This window comes from Mastomys coucha, unplaced genomic scaffold (genome assembly GCF_008632895.1).
Source record: "Mastomys coucha isolate ucsf_1 unplaced genomic scaffold, UCSF_Mcou_1 pScaffold2, whole genome shotgun sequence".
Classification (NCBI taxonomy): domain Eukaryota; kingdom Metazoa; phylum Chordata; class Mammalia; order Rodentia; family Muridae; genus Mastomys; species Mastomys coucha.
In genome coordinates, this window is record NW_022196902.1 from 5,394,607 (window position 1) to 5,408,622 (window position 14,016).

Sequence of the window (14,016 nt, forward strand, 5' to 3'; positions counted from 1 at the left end):
TGGGGGCTGTCATGGGGTACTGACCCTCAAAGCTATCAGAGCCCTCTGTAGCCCACACCAGCGGTGGGACCACTGTCCACGAAGGGACTAAATTCCTTTGGTCTCTGGCTACATGCTCCAGCTCACAAAGCATCCGTCCGCCACGCCACCCCGCCTCCCCAGCCCTGCTTCTGGTTTGCGATGTGGTTGAGGGTGTATCAACCTTGGGGGGGATGGAGCGATCAATACTCCACGCAGATGTTCGGGCTGAGTTGAGGCTACCTGCGCCAACGCGGCACCTAGGAGACCTTGGCTTTGCGCATACAGCCGATGAGTCACCGCAGCGGGCTGCGTGGCTGTCCTCCCCCGCCGACCCCTAGAGCCCCAACGGGGCCTCCTCCTCCCACGTGACACCGGGGGGGGGGGGGAGCAGCTCCTCTTGCAGCCCCGCCCGCAGCCTCGTCTGTGCAGCCATCCCCTTGGCTGGCGTGTTGCGCGGCAAAGCCCACGGCATCTGCGATTTGTCACTCAGCTTGGGCGGGGACCGCCCCGAGCCTTGATTTAGCCAGGGCTGGGGCGTTCTCCAGCCTCACTCGCCTGGCAGGCGGGAGAACGCTCGGGAGTTGCGGCCGCGGGCACCCGGCTCGCGGCTATCGGAGCGGAGAGCGGGCATCTCCTGGGCGCCGTCATGGCTGCTTAGGCTGCGCCTGCCGGCGCGCATCGGACGGTGTCTCGCCTGAGTCCTGAGTCCGGCTAGGGTAGGTAAGTAAGTGACAGGCAGCCCAGGCGTTGCAGGGACGTGGCATGGCAATGCCACTGGGAGGGTTTGCCGCGCTCTGCGCGGACTGTGGGGGTCCCGGGCCCTTCGGGCTCCGAGGTGGTGAACTCCGACCCTGGGTGCCCCAGCTGTAGTCAGAGATGCAGCAAAAGGCTCCGGGTCGGTCCAAATGGGCACTCGTGCCACGCTGGTTAGCACCCGTGCCCGTGTGCTACGCGCTACGCGGCACTTAGCCGCGGTCCTTACAACCTGGCGACACTCAGAAGTCGCCAACAGGCTAAAAGTCGGGAAGGGGCGATTTGTGTACCTGTGGGGGAAAACACGCTTATTCAGTTGCTTTAACGATAACTGGGCGCTCTCGCGTGTGCTCTTAAAGCTGCTTGAAAAACGCTGGACTCCTAAGAATTCCTAGGAGACTTCAGAGCGCAACTTGTGTACTTTTCTCCAGTCTCCACATCAACTTTAAGGTCGCTTAGTAAGGGTTTTGGCTTTGTATCGGAAAAGGCTCCAAAAATGTTGGGAATCCCCCTTGTAACAAATGTGCTACTTTGATGTTTTAGGATTCGAGTAAAAATTAAAAATAGAAATGTCCCAGAGTAGATTCTTCTTCTAGGAATCTTCGGCTAACCCCACCCTGCAAGGCGGCTCCTATTAGCTCTCTGGGGCCTCGCAGAGGTGCGGCTCTCTGAAGTGCCCCCCCAACCTCTTCCCCTTCTCTCTGCGTTTTAATCCATAGGTCTGGGTTGGAGTCTGTGCCTGCTTACTTGGCGTGTGGTAAGTGTTTAATATTTTCGTGATGTATGGAAAAATAAAATCTGTTGTTTCGCGGTTTTTTGCTCCAAAACAGTGGGAAATTTTTATACTAATAAATGAGAATGTTCATTTAAGTAAAAAATCAGAGCTGATGACATTTGACAGATGCGTTTTCCAACCTCGCTGTCCCGTTACTATGTTGTTCCTAACGTGAAGCCTGTATTTGGGAGTTGTGAAATCATTTAAGGAGACAGTGGTAAGAAATTGAAAACCGCAAACAGAGAATTTTAAAATGTCAGACTGTGTCTCAAGTCAGTGGGTCTTTGTTTTATGATTCCCCCCTCCCCAGTTTATACACAGGAATGTATGTAATGCTGTTCTAAAATGTCACCCCTTACTCAGAGTCATGGTCAAAAAAGTTTCAAAGCCACTGCCCCAGACAAATTTTCATATGCACCAGAGAACAGGTACAAGAAGGCTTACTGTATAGTACCACAAAGCTGGTTGATGCCTTCATGTCCGTCTGACTGGGAAACATAAATTATGTACCAGTCATAAAATGGAGCAGGTTACAGGAGCAAATAAAGCAGTTTTGTGTTTCTACACAGACTCCTCTCAGTGTTGAGGGGAAGAAATAAAAACAAGTGACTGAATATTGCATGATTTCATCTATGTAAAATTCAGAACCTGGCAAGCAAAGCTATTGTTTAGGGACCCACAGAGATATTAAAAGTCATAAAGGGGAAAATGTAAATGAATGCTATGAACGTCAAGTCAGTGGTGGCCTCTCTAGAGGAGGAGGGGGCAGAAGGTGTGAGTGCATACTTGGAATCCCTGTGATTCTGGAAACTACCTCATCTCCTGACCACTGGACAGTGACATGAGCCATGTTTCAGGATTAATAACTATTAATGATGCATGCAGATCTAAATGTTACCCCCCCCCCCCCATTACCAGTATATTAAAGAAAGGGAAGAAGCCTGAATACAGGGTTTGAAATCTCATATTTTCCATTGCGTCATAAAGATCAGGGAGAGTTACCTAGGTAACGTAACAGCGTTAACATCTTATTTCATTATTTTTCTTGTGGGCACATTGCTATTCATTAAATCCATCATATGTTCCTATACATTAAAAAATTTTAATATAATTTTAAAGAACTTAAGAAAACTGAAATCATTCAGTGTGTTCTTTTTAAAAGTAACTTTGGTGTTGGTTGGAATTATATTTTATTTAGCAATTAAGCTCAAATGAGGTTTTGTTATTAAAAATATAAAAACTAAAAAGGTCACAAAGCACACAGACTTTGTAATCCTTCATTCCAGGTTGTAAAATGCTGGCATGCTGTGTTTATTTCAACTTCAGTTATTCAATGGCTCCGGGCCATATTTCTTGTGCTCCACATGTAACTTTATATTTTATTATGTTACATGCTTCTGCATTGCAGACCAGGGCATTTCCCACATTGCAGACATTTCTCTTGGGAAGCATTGTTCTGGATACAGGTCATGGTTGAAGAAACTTTCAGATAAAAAACAGACATTCATCTTGGTGATGTGTGTCTTGATTTTTTTTTTTTAACAAAATCTTGGCTGTTAATTAAATTTATTCCACAATGATTTCTAAAGTGTTTACAGTTTGTATTTAGTCAGCAAGTTCAGGAACACACGCACTCATGGGTATAGATGTGTATGTGACGTTTATGTAGCAAAGATAGTACAAGATAAACAGCATTTTATTTTATTATTTTTATTATTATTATTATTTTTTTTTTACTTGGAAAGGCAGTTGTCGTCCCTGTGCCTGGGACTTGGTGCACCCCCTCTACCGTGGGCACTGCACAGATTGGTTTGGGCTTGCTTCGAGGCTCTGTACTCATGTGCCATCTGAAAATATTACAGTTTTTTATGCACTGTTGCCTTTTATATGTACTATGTGGTTCTGTTTAAGAATTAAAGATGTTTTCATTGTGGTATTTTTTTTTTTCTTTCTCTGTGAGTGTTTGAGAGGTATTCTCTAGCTCCAGTGTGAAGGGCTTGGCAAAGTCCCCTCGTGTTACTGAATCTTGATTTGTTAGCACAGGTTATCAATCCTGTGACTTGTTTGCTTTTGAGAGTGGCTTTAGTGTCTTAGTTGTTCCTTGTATGATGATGAAGGACACGTCCTTAAAGGCTTTCTGGGGGCAGTAATGTATACAGTGTATGCATATGTATGTAATGTATACAGTGTATGCATATGTATGTAATGTATACAGTGTATGCATATGTATGTAATGTATACAGTGTGTGCATATGTATGGACTGACACTTTCACCTCAGCTTTCCTTTTCAAGCCTGGGAAGTTTTATCCGTGACTTCATTCCCACTGAGCACCTACTTGTTTTCTAGGAGCCACTGGTAGATGTGTTAAAATTTCTCACGTGTTTTTAATCTGGCATTTATATTTTTATCCATGTTGAATTCTGGATGTCATTTTTTTAGATCCACACGCTAGCCACCAAACTTGCTCCTTTCTCCAAATTGAGCTTCAAGCTACTTGCAAATGCAAACTGAGGAAAGGGCAAAGGGTGTGGCCCGATGCAATGTACTCGTGTAAGTGCCTGTGTGACTATCCAGATGTGGTCACAAACCCTTTGCATCCCTGTCCCTTCTTACTGAGGACCACTTTCCCCATGACTTTAGTCACCATGAAATTGAAAATGTACTTTTTTTTTTTTTTTTTTTGGTTCACATTGTATTCTTGAGAGCCATCTGATACTGCATTAAAATTTTGTTATCCCTTCATACGTGAGACTGGCAAACTGTGGCCTGTTAGCCAATTCTAGCCCATTACATATTTTCATACAGCAACTTTTATTGGAACGGTGCCGAAGCCCATGTTCATTACCATGGAACTATTAGACCCACAAAGCCTACAGTATTTACTTTCTGGCTGCTGGGGGGCCGTTCATTTGCTTTACTTCACCAGTATACATTACAAACACTTTATCCATTTTACATTTTTTTTTATGAACATTTGACTTGTTTTCCATATTGGACTATTACAAATTAAATTGCTATAATGCTCTTTCATTTTTAAAAAAATGAATTTACTTTCTTTCAATTATGCATATGTGTGTATATATTTCCGGGGTTCCACAAAGGTAAGTGCAGGTACCCGTGGAAGCTGGAGATGCTAGGATCGCCCTGAAACTGGAGGACCAGTAGGTACTGGGAACTGGGCGGGGTAGGCTGTGAAAAGCACTGTTCACTCTTAACTGCTGAGGTTTATCTCCACTGGCAAATGTTTTTGAAACTCATTGGTAGAGATATGTCTCTTAGGTACAGATTGAATGTCCCTAATCTTAAAGCCTAGCGTTTTTGAATCTTCTAAGCTTTTGGGCACCAATATGCCACAAGTGGAAAATTCCACACCTGGACTTAAATGATAAGTTTCAGGCAAATGCAAGTGAATAAAAACAGTATATAGATATGCCTTCAGGCTATATGCATCAAGCATATATGACACCTAGCTGAGGGGGGCTATACAACTCAGTACATTCTTACCTAGCATCCCTGAGGCTCATGGTTCAATACCCAGTACTACAAATAAGGAAGTAAATAAAGTGCATTTTATGTGCAGACTTAGGTCCAACTCCAAAAATATCTTGTGCATATTATGACTTTTAAAAATACCAAATGATAAGGGACATACAATCTGCATAGCCCAAGAAGTTGAATTTATGGCCTTTGTCTAGGTTTGTTGCATTATCATATTTATGATGAGTAGCACTTACATTTGTTTTGAGACAGGTCATACTGGGTAGTGCTTGCTGGCTTAGAACTTAGTATGTACTCCAGTCTGGCTTTAAACTCCCACCCCTGTCTCTAGGGGCTGGGACATCACAAATTCTCTGTGAAGAAGTGCCTGTTTACATATTTTGCCAATTTTAAAATTTTGTTCATTTTAATTCCTAATACAGTCTGGAAGGGAGATTCACTGGGTGCATGCTTACAAATTGATATATCTGGGATGCTGCCAATACCCTATGTAAATCAGTGGGCCTTGAACTCATAGAGGTCCACCTGCCTCTTCCTCCAGAGTGCTAAGATTAAAAGTCTGTGCCATCTGGCCTGCCAATAAATATTTTTTGCCTCTGGAATTTAGTTTGTCATTTGCCTTACACGCTCTCATATTCCCCCACCCTATATGCATGTATCTGTGTGTTTGTGTGTGTGTGTGTGTATGTGTGCTCGTGTGTGTGTGTGTGTGTGTGTGTGTGTGTGTGTGTGTGTATGTGTGTGTATGTGTGTGTGTGTTTTGTCACCAAGTTACAAACATAGCCTAATTTAATGGTGCCTTTTGATAAGCAGTATTACTTCTATGAAGTCTAATTTATCAGGGTGATTTGGGGGTGGGGAATGGGGCAATAGTGTTTCTATGAGTCTTACCCATATATGACTTCACAATCTCATTTGCCTGTGGCTTCTATGAGAAGGTCTGTAATTTTTTTTCCATTCCTCACAGTGGACCTGTGATTATTGTTATTTGATCCTGGTGTATGTGTTAGGTCAGGATCAAGATGACTTTTTCCATGTGGGCAAGTAACTATTATCTAAATTAATTGAAAATAATCCATTTTTCCTTGAATGATGATAGAATCTTTGCAGAAAAATGAAAGATCATGCAATTGGGACTGTTTCTGAATTTGTTCTCCTCTGCTTAGATTGCTTTTCAGTTCTCAAGTTAGTATTAGGGGATCTTAACATGGTTTGCAGTGAGTTTTTTGTTTTTGTTTTTTTTTTTCTTACACTAGGCATTAAAAAGGGGCCTCGTGCTTACTCGACAAGCATTCTACCACTATGCTACATTTCTAGACCTAGAGCCCTTGGCAAGATCTTGTAGCTTCTCCAACACCCCCCGTTTCATATGTGTGTGTGTGTGTGTGTGTGTGTGTTACATATGCAGGTACACTTCCTTATATGGGCAAATAAGAAGGCCAGAGGTCAACATATGTCTCCATCTTGGTATTTAAGACAGAATCAGTGAACCGTGAGCTCACCCTTTTGCTAGACTGACTGCCAGCAAGCCCTGCCCTTTGATCTGTCTCTCCTTACACAGTACTGAGGTGCCAGGCCTCACTTTTTATGTGGGTGCTGGGGATCGAAAGTCCTCGTGTCTGTACAGCAAGCGCTTTACCCACTAGGCTGTCTCTCCACCCTTGGATTTCTTTCATAACTTTCAATGAAATTCTTTGCATTTGTGTGTAAACTTTAGAGTGAGCTTGTGGATGTCCATTTTATGAGTCTTTCACAGTTTTATTTATGATTATTGTACTGGATTTACCAAATAATTTTTGGAAATTGGCCATTGACATATCCATTGACATCATAATGAATATAGTATACATTTCCATTTTATAAATTCTTCAATTACTCTTATTGTTAATTTGTAGGTTACTATGTAGAGGACTTATACACTATCAAGCCTCATTGCTTGGTCAAATCACTCATTATTTGAGTAGTGTATATCTTTGGAAGGATTTCCTAAATGCACAATTATTCTACATGTAAAGAAAAAAATAATTTCAGAAAGGGTGTCTAGCCTTAAAATGCCTATTAAATGAGTTCTGGAGGCTCATGCCTATACAGTAAGGCAAGAAAATGCAAACTGATTGGAAAAGTACATTTAAACATTAAATTTAAAAAATATAGAATTATATAATATTATGAAATTTTTAGATTTGCCCAGATAGTAGAGTATTCATATATACTCTCCACCCACTTCTCTGTGTTAATGTCTTATAGAACCATTATACATTTACAAATGTAAGTTAACATTGGCATAATACTTTAAGCCAGTGGTTTTCAACCTTCCTAATGCTGGGACCTTTTAATACAGTTCATGTAGTGTAAGTCCTCTACATACATACCATAAAATTATTCTATTGTCACTTCACAACTTTAATTTCGCTACTGTTATGACCACCTTTTAATTTAGATATGTGTATTTTCACAGTTATATAAATGGTCTAGATTTGGGTATCGAATATCACAAGGCATTTACAGTTATGTAGATGATCTAGATTTGGTTTTTGAGTATTACAAGGGATTCACCCTTCCAGTTTGTGTCTTCTCTGGGGTCACATGGTATCCACATTAACTAGTGATGTTTACCAAACCATGTAGTTGTTGGGTTAGATAGAAACCGTAGTTTCTGTTATGTTTCTCATTATATACACCACATTTCCCTGTTATCCATTCTTGTTGTTAGAGGAGAGTCCAAATTCAAGAGATGGGAAGAATTTCAAATAATTTATGGGTATATGTTAAAGCCACCATAGTAATTAATATTTTAAGGGAACTATTTCAAGGTGCTACATTCTAGTGCTTTGATAATGCTGTGAACTCTTAAATATGTCCCCTCTTCCACCTTAGAACTGATTGTTTTTCAAGTCCTGATTTTGTTCACTTGAGGACAGGGATTAGAAGCTAGTATCTAAGAACTGGGAGCTCTCCTGTTGGATGACCTCTCACTGTTCATATAGTGCTGCCCAGTGCTGATTGTATAGATGTATACCCCACCTCGAACTTGTCCAGTGCCTTCTGTATCTGCTAATGTCATCACATTTGCTTTTCTTGGTGTGATGAGGTGATGGATTTTATATAAGTTCTACAAGAATTTTAGTGCCAGTTCTCCATGAGGGACCCCTCTTGGGATTTTTTTTTTAAAGTAGAAATAGCTTTGAACTTATAGGTTAATTTTAAAAGAATAGATATGTCTGTAACTTCTAGTCATTCCATTCACCCCACTTGACTTTTTAAAAATGTCCCTGAGTGGTCCTTTCAAAAGGACACATGAACACTTTGTTAGGTACCCTCTAGATCCTTATAATCTTTAAAATGTATATTTCCCTTTGTTTCCATGTTTCTAAAAGTATCTAGTTCCTCCACTGTAAATAGGCCTATCCGTTCTCAGAAATGGCACTTCTTCATTAGTTTTCCTAATGGTCACATGCAGTACTGTAGCCTTTGTGTTCTTTCACTGGCCAGGGCAACAAGCCTTAGCCATAGTTGCTATGGCTGTTCTTGTGTCGGAGTTAAATGGGGGTGTTGTGCCTCACCAGTGCTCAGTGCTGGGAGTGGACTCATGAACGATACTGATTTTACTGTGCCCACTCTCTAATCTATTAGATAGCAGAGCCCGGTTGCTTTCCTAGTTCGATCCCTTTGTGGTACAGTAAAATCTTGGGGAATTGTTTAGTTTTTCATCCATAAAAATGTGGAAAACAGGAATCCCTCCTGTGAAGTTGGTGAGAATACTATGAGGGTTATGAACTGTTCCTATCCTCTGAGTCACATTCAATTTATTTTCTCCTTTGATTTTTTTTTTTAACATCTAATAGATTACTTTGTTCTAATTATTGCTTAGTCAGCAGATCAGCTAATGTTAATTAAACCTTGGGCATATATCTATGATTGGGATTTAATATACTTTCTAGTGTGACACTTATGAGTCATAAAAGCAACTGTTCTTTGACTATAGCAAAGAACACAGTGAATGATAGATCCCTAAAAGAGTATTGCACAAGAGCTTAGCAACTAACATGGCAACCTTCCAGACTTTCTGGAGTGATTTTTATCTGAGTCTTTGATAAGATGGAGATAGAGCCAGCTTTTGCATGCACAAATTCAACACTTGCCCATACCGTGGCAAGTCCCTGCTACAGAATGGGAAAAATGAGTCTAGCTTGTGTTACATTAGCCATACATTGAGATTTCTTAATTTTGTGCTTAGAATTTCCACCATATATTCATTAGCCAACAATATTTTGAGTACCTTCATGCTAGGCAGTGCATTTTGCTTGTAAAAAAAACATCCATGTCCTTGAGGACTTACAGGTCAGTCAGTATTATATTGAAGATTGGAAGACGAGCTTACCGGTACCAATTTGGGAAAACTCATTCAGCTATTTAATTGATAAAATTAAGCTTTGTAACTCCCTCTGAGTTTTTTTCATTCCCATCAGCCCTACAGCTTCAGGCCCTTGTTGCGCTGTGTAACTTCCCTTACTGTACAGTTTCCTACCCCTCCCATCACGAAGGAGGACTACTTGCTAAGACACTCTCTAATCCCAGTCCTTGAGAAGAGAAGTTTTTGGTTCCTAGCTTGGCAGTGGCCCCTCCTTGCTCACCCCCAGCTTTCTTTGCTGGCCTCCCCAATATCTGCTGCTCCTTAGATGGAGTCCCCAGTCAGGTGGTCATCGCCTCTCACCAGTTCCAGAAGATTCTACTGGCCAATGGATGTGTCTTTCTTTCCCTTCGCCACTTCCCCTAGGCTTAGTATATTCACTTCCACTAATTTGCAACCCAAACTTTCTAGGTCCTGTTCTGAGGCTATGTGATAATCCTTCTAGCTAGATCAGAACCCTATTATTGGTGATCTATGGTTCTTCTTAAATTGTTAGGTTTTAAATCTCAATGTCATTTCCAGCTGGTCAGGTTCTTAGAGATTCCATCCAAACGCCCTGCATGATACTTACCATACAAAACACGATTGCCAAATAGCTCCCACTATTAAATACCCATGATAATTGTGCTTGCTTTTGCAAGGCAAGTAGAATTATCTCTGTTTTCACTTGTGAAGAAACTCAGCAAAGAGATCAAGAAACTTGCCCAACCCCGTACAGTTAGTAAGTTGCAAGACTGGTTTGTCTGATTTGAAAGCTTTTGCTTGTCCAAGCTGTATTGCCTTGGTGCTAAAAATACATGGCTAAATAAATGAAATTACTGAGTAGAAATATTTATAGTAAAGCAAGCATGGAGGTGCCTCTGTCTTCATTATCAGGGTGCTGCTCGGACTCTGACCTTTGAGAACATGCTAATAGAGCGGACTCACTAGTTCAGGCTTTCTTTAGATTTCCCTTCTAATTTCTGTTGTTACTAATGGATGCATTTTAAATATTCTTCATTGGGCTCAGACAAACAGGAAAAAGCACACTTTACTCAATATTTCATTGTTTTGATTTTTTTTTTATTTGTTTTTGTAGTGCTGGCATTCAAACCCAAGGCCTTGAAAATGCAAGGCGGGTACTTCTACCACACACCACACTTTTAGCCCAGTTTCCCCCACTTTTTGGGTTTTTCTATCTTTTCTTTGCTGATTTTTAACAAATATTTGAGGTTTTTTTTTTTTTTTAACTTTTTGTGTGTGGTTTCTGCCAGTATCCCAATATTTGTCACTTGCTTCAGAATGGTGACATGCAGCCGCTAAGCCGCCAGTAGCATCACCTGGGCCTAGTAGATTAAAAGGGAAGTTGGGGCTGGCTGCTCAGGAGGTTCTTTCTGAACTCTATTAAAGGGTCACAACTTCAGGTGGCGTGGGAACCACTGGAATAGGGCCCCACCCTTCTGGCCTCATCTAACCTTAATTACTTCTCGACCAGTGGGGTCTCTAGATGTCATCTCACCTGGGGTTGTACATAGGGATGTCATGGACTTATTTCATTTGTACCTGAGTCATCGACAGGTGGAAAATGTTGAACCGGAGACAAGCTGCTTTCATGTTTACGATGCTGTCTCTCATTCCCTGTCATGTATCTTAACAGGCATAATGTCAGTTATTTATTTATTTATTTATTTTACAACACCATTTCTGTGGCTCCTGGTTGAGATCTTGAGAGCTTGTATAAGGTGGAGAGCTGATCATTTGGCTGGCCTTCTGTGAAGTATGCCTGCCTCGCATGCTTTTAGTGTAATGCCTTGTTGCTCTCTAAAGAGATGTTTCAAGCTGCAGTCTAGAGAATTGCTTTTTAAAAGCCCATGGAAGATACTTATAGCCCTAGAGGATGCCTTGTAGAACATAGGGATATGCCATTCAGCATGAGGCTCTGAAATCCGAGATGTACAGGAAAATTAGGGTCTCCTGACATCTCTTTGGAATTATAAAAGTAATAGAGATCCAAACCTAGTCTGTGATATATATATATATATATATATATATATATATATATAAATTTATACTCAAAAGTGTCATTGACTGAAGTGCAGAAAGTTTGAGACAGGATACCCCAAAGGAAACAGGGTTTCTTCCTGGGCCTTGAGTCCATCTGGTCATTGTTTTGAGCATCTTCCTGTTCTTAGTCAGGGGTGGGAGGGAGGGTTAGAGAAATTACCTCACTTGGGGACTAACCATTTTTTTAACTCACTTCCTACAAGTGGAAATGCAAGGGCCCAAGGGTCATTTTAGCACTTCAACCTGAGAGGCCTTTGTTTGTGGCAGCACAATAGTCTTCCAAACTTGGATATTTCATATACATATAGTGTTTTCAGGCAGTCATGTGTGCAAAGAAACATAGCCTTCATTTCTTTTTTTTCCCATTTGAGGTATGGTCCTCAGATGGATGCTGTAGGTTTATTGTCTCATTAATGTGGTTCCTTTTAGACTTCAGTGAAGCTGTCTGTGACTCCCTGGCTTCTCTTAGAGAGCTTAGCCTTTATTTAGTCCTTCCCCTATCATGTGTCTTCAGGCAATTTAATTTAGCAACATTTTCCTGAACTTATGCCCTTCACAATCTTCTAGACATTTTCTGTTAACTGAGCCTCACCACAGAGTGAAAGCTGGCCTTGAACTAGTGATGGTCTTGCCTCAACAATCCCCCACCACCACCACCAATGCCTGTGAGATAGAACCCATACTCTTTAGCTGAGAGTGGTTAAAATCTCCCATAGATCCTGGGACTTTTCTCTTCAGTGAGATTGTGCAGCTGGAGAAGGTCCAGCAAGAAGAATGCATCAGAGGCAGGGTCATGTTCACCCAGGCCTTGTGGCAGTTCTGAATCTTTGTGCCTGGAAAAATGAGGGTAGGATGTGGGGTGACCTACAGGCCAGTGCCAAGCTCTGTGATGCTAAGTCAGCTTTCAGCTAACCCCAGGGGAGCTACATTCTTTGATCACCTGAATTGAGGCTCTTATCTTGACAATGTAAAATCTCACAGTCCCGTTGTGATAGATAAATCAGTGTTTCAGGCGTTGTAATGAATTTACATCAACTCTAAATTTTCTTATCTCTTGGAGGTAATGGGACTGGGTCATATAACTCAGAATGGTACCTTTATCACATCTCCATCTAATGGGAACAACTAAGAGAAAGGAGCTATTATAAAGCGGGCAGGGTCCCTGAATCCAGGTGATCAAGGTCAAGTGCTTGCTCTACTAGGGTGATGCTGGGAAAGATTTTTATTCCCTTTCAGCCAGTATTGAATTTTATCAAGGAGATAGAACCACCAATTCTTCGGGTTGTCAAGAAAATGAAGTTACACAAATAGCTAACACAGGATACGGGTAATTCCTTTCTCAAATAAAAATAATAAAGAGTAGTGATTATCTAAGGAGTAAGTCTGTGGTTTTTCTGCATGGAAGATGATGTAAGAGAGGAAGGAGGTATAGTCCCTAGAGGAAGGAGGACTTGAAATCCCTAGTCTGATGTCCTGAGTGCTTTGGGAAGGGTCTGGGCTCCTGAGCATCTCCAAACAAGCGTTTTCCCTCACAGCCTTATAATCCCTCTTAAGCAGCAGCCCCCTGCCTTTTAAAATGAGGGTGAGAGTTCCTTGATGGCATTAATAATTATCCTTTGATAAAGTGTTTCAAAGAAGAGCCAGCCTGGGAAGCAAGTAGTAAGCAAGGCAGGGAGGACCTTCCAGAAGTTTCTCTGAGAGAGGGTAAAAGTTGAGCAGAGCTGTAGGGCGCTGTTAGGTCAAGGAGTGCTTGCTTTCTAAGTTGGGCTATACCAGAGTATGTTGAACAGTGGGGATATGTGTCTTAGTGGAAAGGGAGGGCATGAAAATGTAAAGGAACGTCTAGACAGAGAGGTGGGGAGTGGCTTCTGGTTCTAGGAAGAAGTAGCTGGAGGGAAGTCCGTATATTTAGAGTTGGATAGGTAAAATGGCTTATCCAGTAGCTTTTGTTTTCTCGGTGAGCCATGAGGCAAGGGTGTTGATAGACATGTGTACATGTTTTAGGGGTAGGAGGGGCAGCTGGAAGAGAGGAAACGTGTGGAATGAGCACAGTATGGGGAGGCATTATGGAAACTCCAGTCTCTGGAATCTTGTTGAGAGCAGAGTTAAAGCGTTCAGTGTGTATATGTATTCCCACCATGAAGAACGTGGGTGCATTTAAGTAACTGAGAAGTACTATAAGATTTAGTTAAAAATATATGAACTGATAATGGCTTATAGAAATGGAATAAAATTTAGTAGCATTTTAGGACAACTGATGTATGACTTATATGCACAGGCACCTGCTCTAGTAGTGAGTCTGCCTCCCTTGGCCACCTCTTGACCCTAGACCGTTAAAGGAACATCTGTAAACAAAGCATACATTGAGGATCTGGAACAGGTTATCAGTGGCTTGCTTATTGGCCACGTGGCTCTTAAGTATTCTTGAGCTGGCCGACCTGCCACAGTTATGCATAAGTATGTTGCTTTGTTTTGCAAGAGAAAATAGCTACTATTTTCAGTAATAATGCTAT

At 41.5% G+C, this 14,016-nt stretch overlaps 1 protein-coding gene across 15 annotated transcripts in view; it reads left to right on the plus strand.

The window, feature by feature from the left end:
- The first annotated feature begins 513 nt into the window (after nucleotides 1–513).
- The window catches only part of Plagl1 (PLAG1 like zinc finger 1), a 40,067-nt gene continuing 26,564 nt past the window's right edge, over nucleotides 514–14,016 (plus strand). For 10 of the 15 annotated variants that reach the window (XM_031380409.1, XM_031380411.1, XM_031380415.1 and 7 more), the window contains exons 1-2: nucleotides 514–741; nucleotides 1,494–1,531. The gene's annotated coding sequence lies outside the window, so the exon portion shown is untranslated. The remainder of the gene's footprint in view (nucleotides 742–1,493; nucleotides 1,532–14,016) is intronic. The other 5 variants (XM_031380416.1, XM_031380423.1, XM_031380422.1 and 2 more) reach the window with 1 other exon arrangement.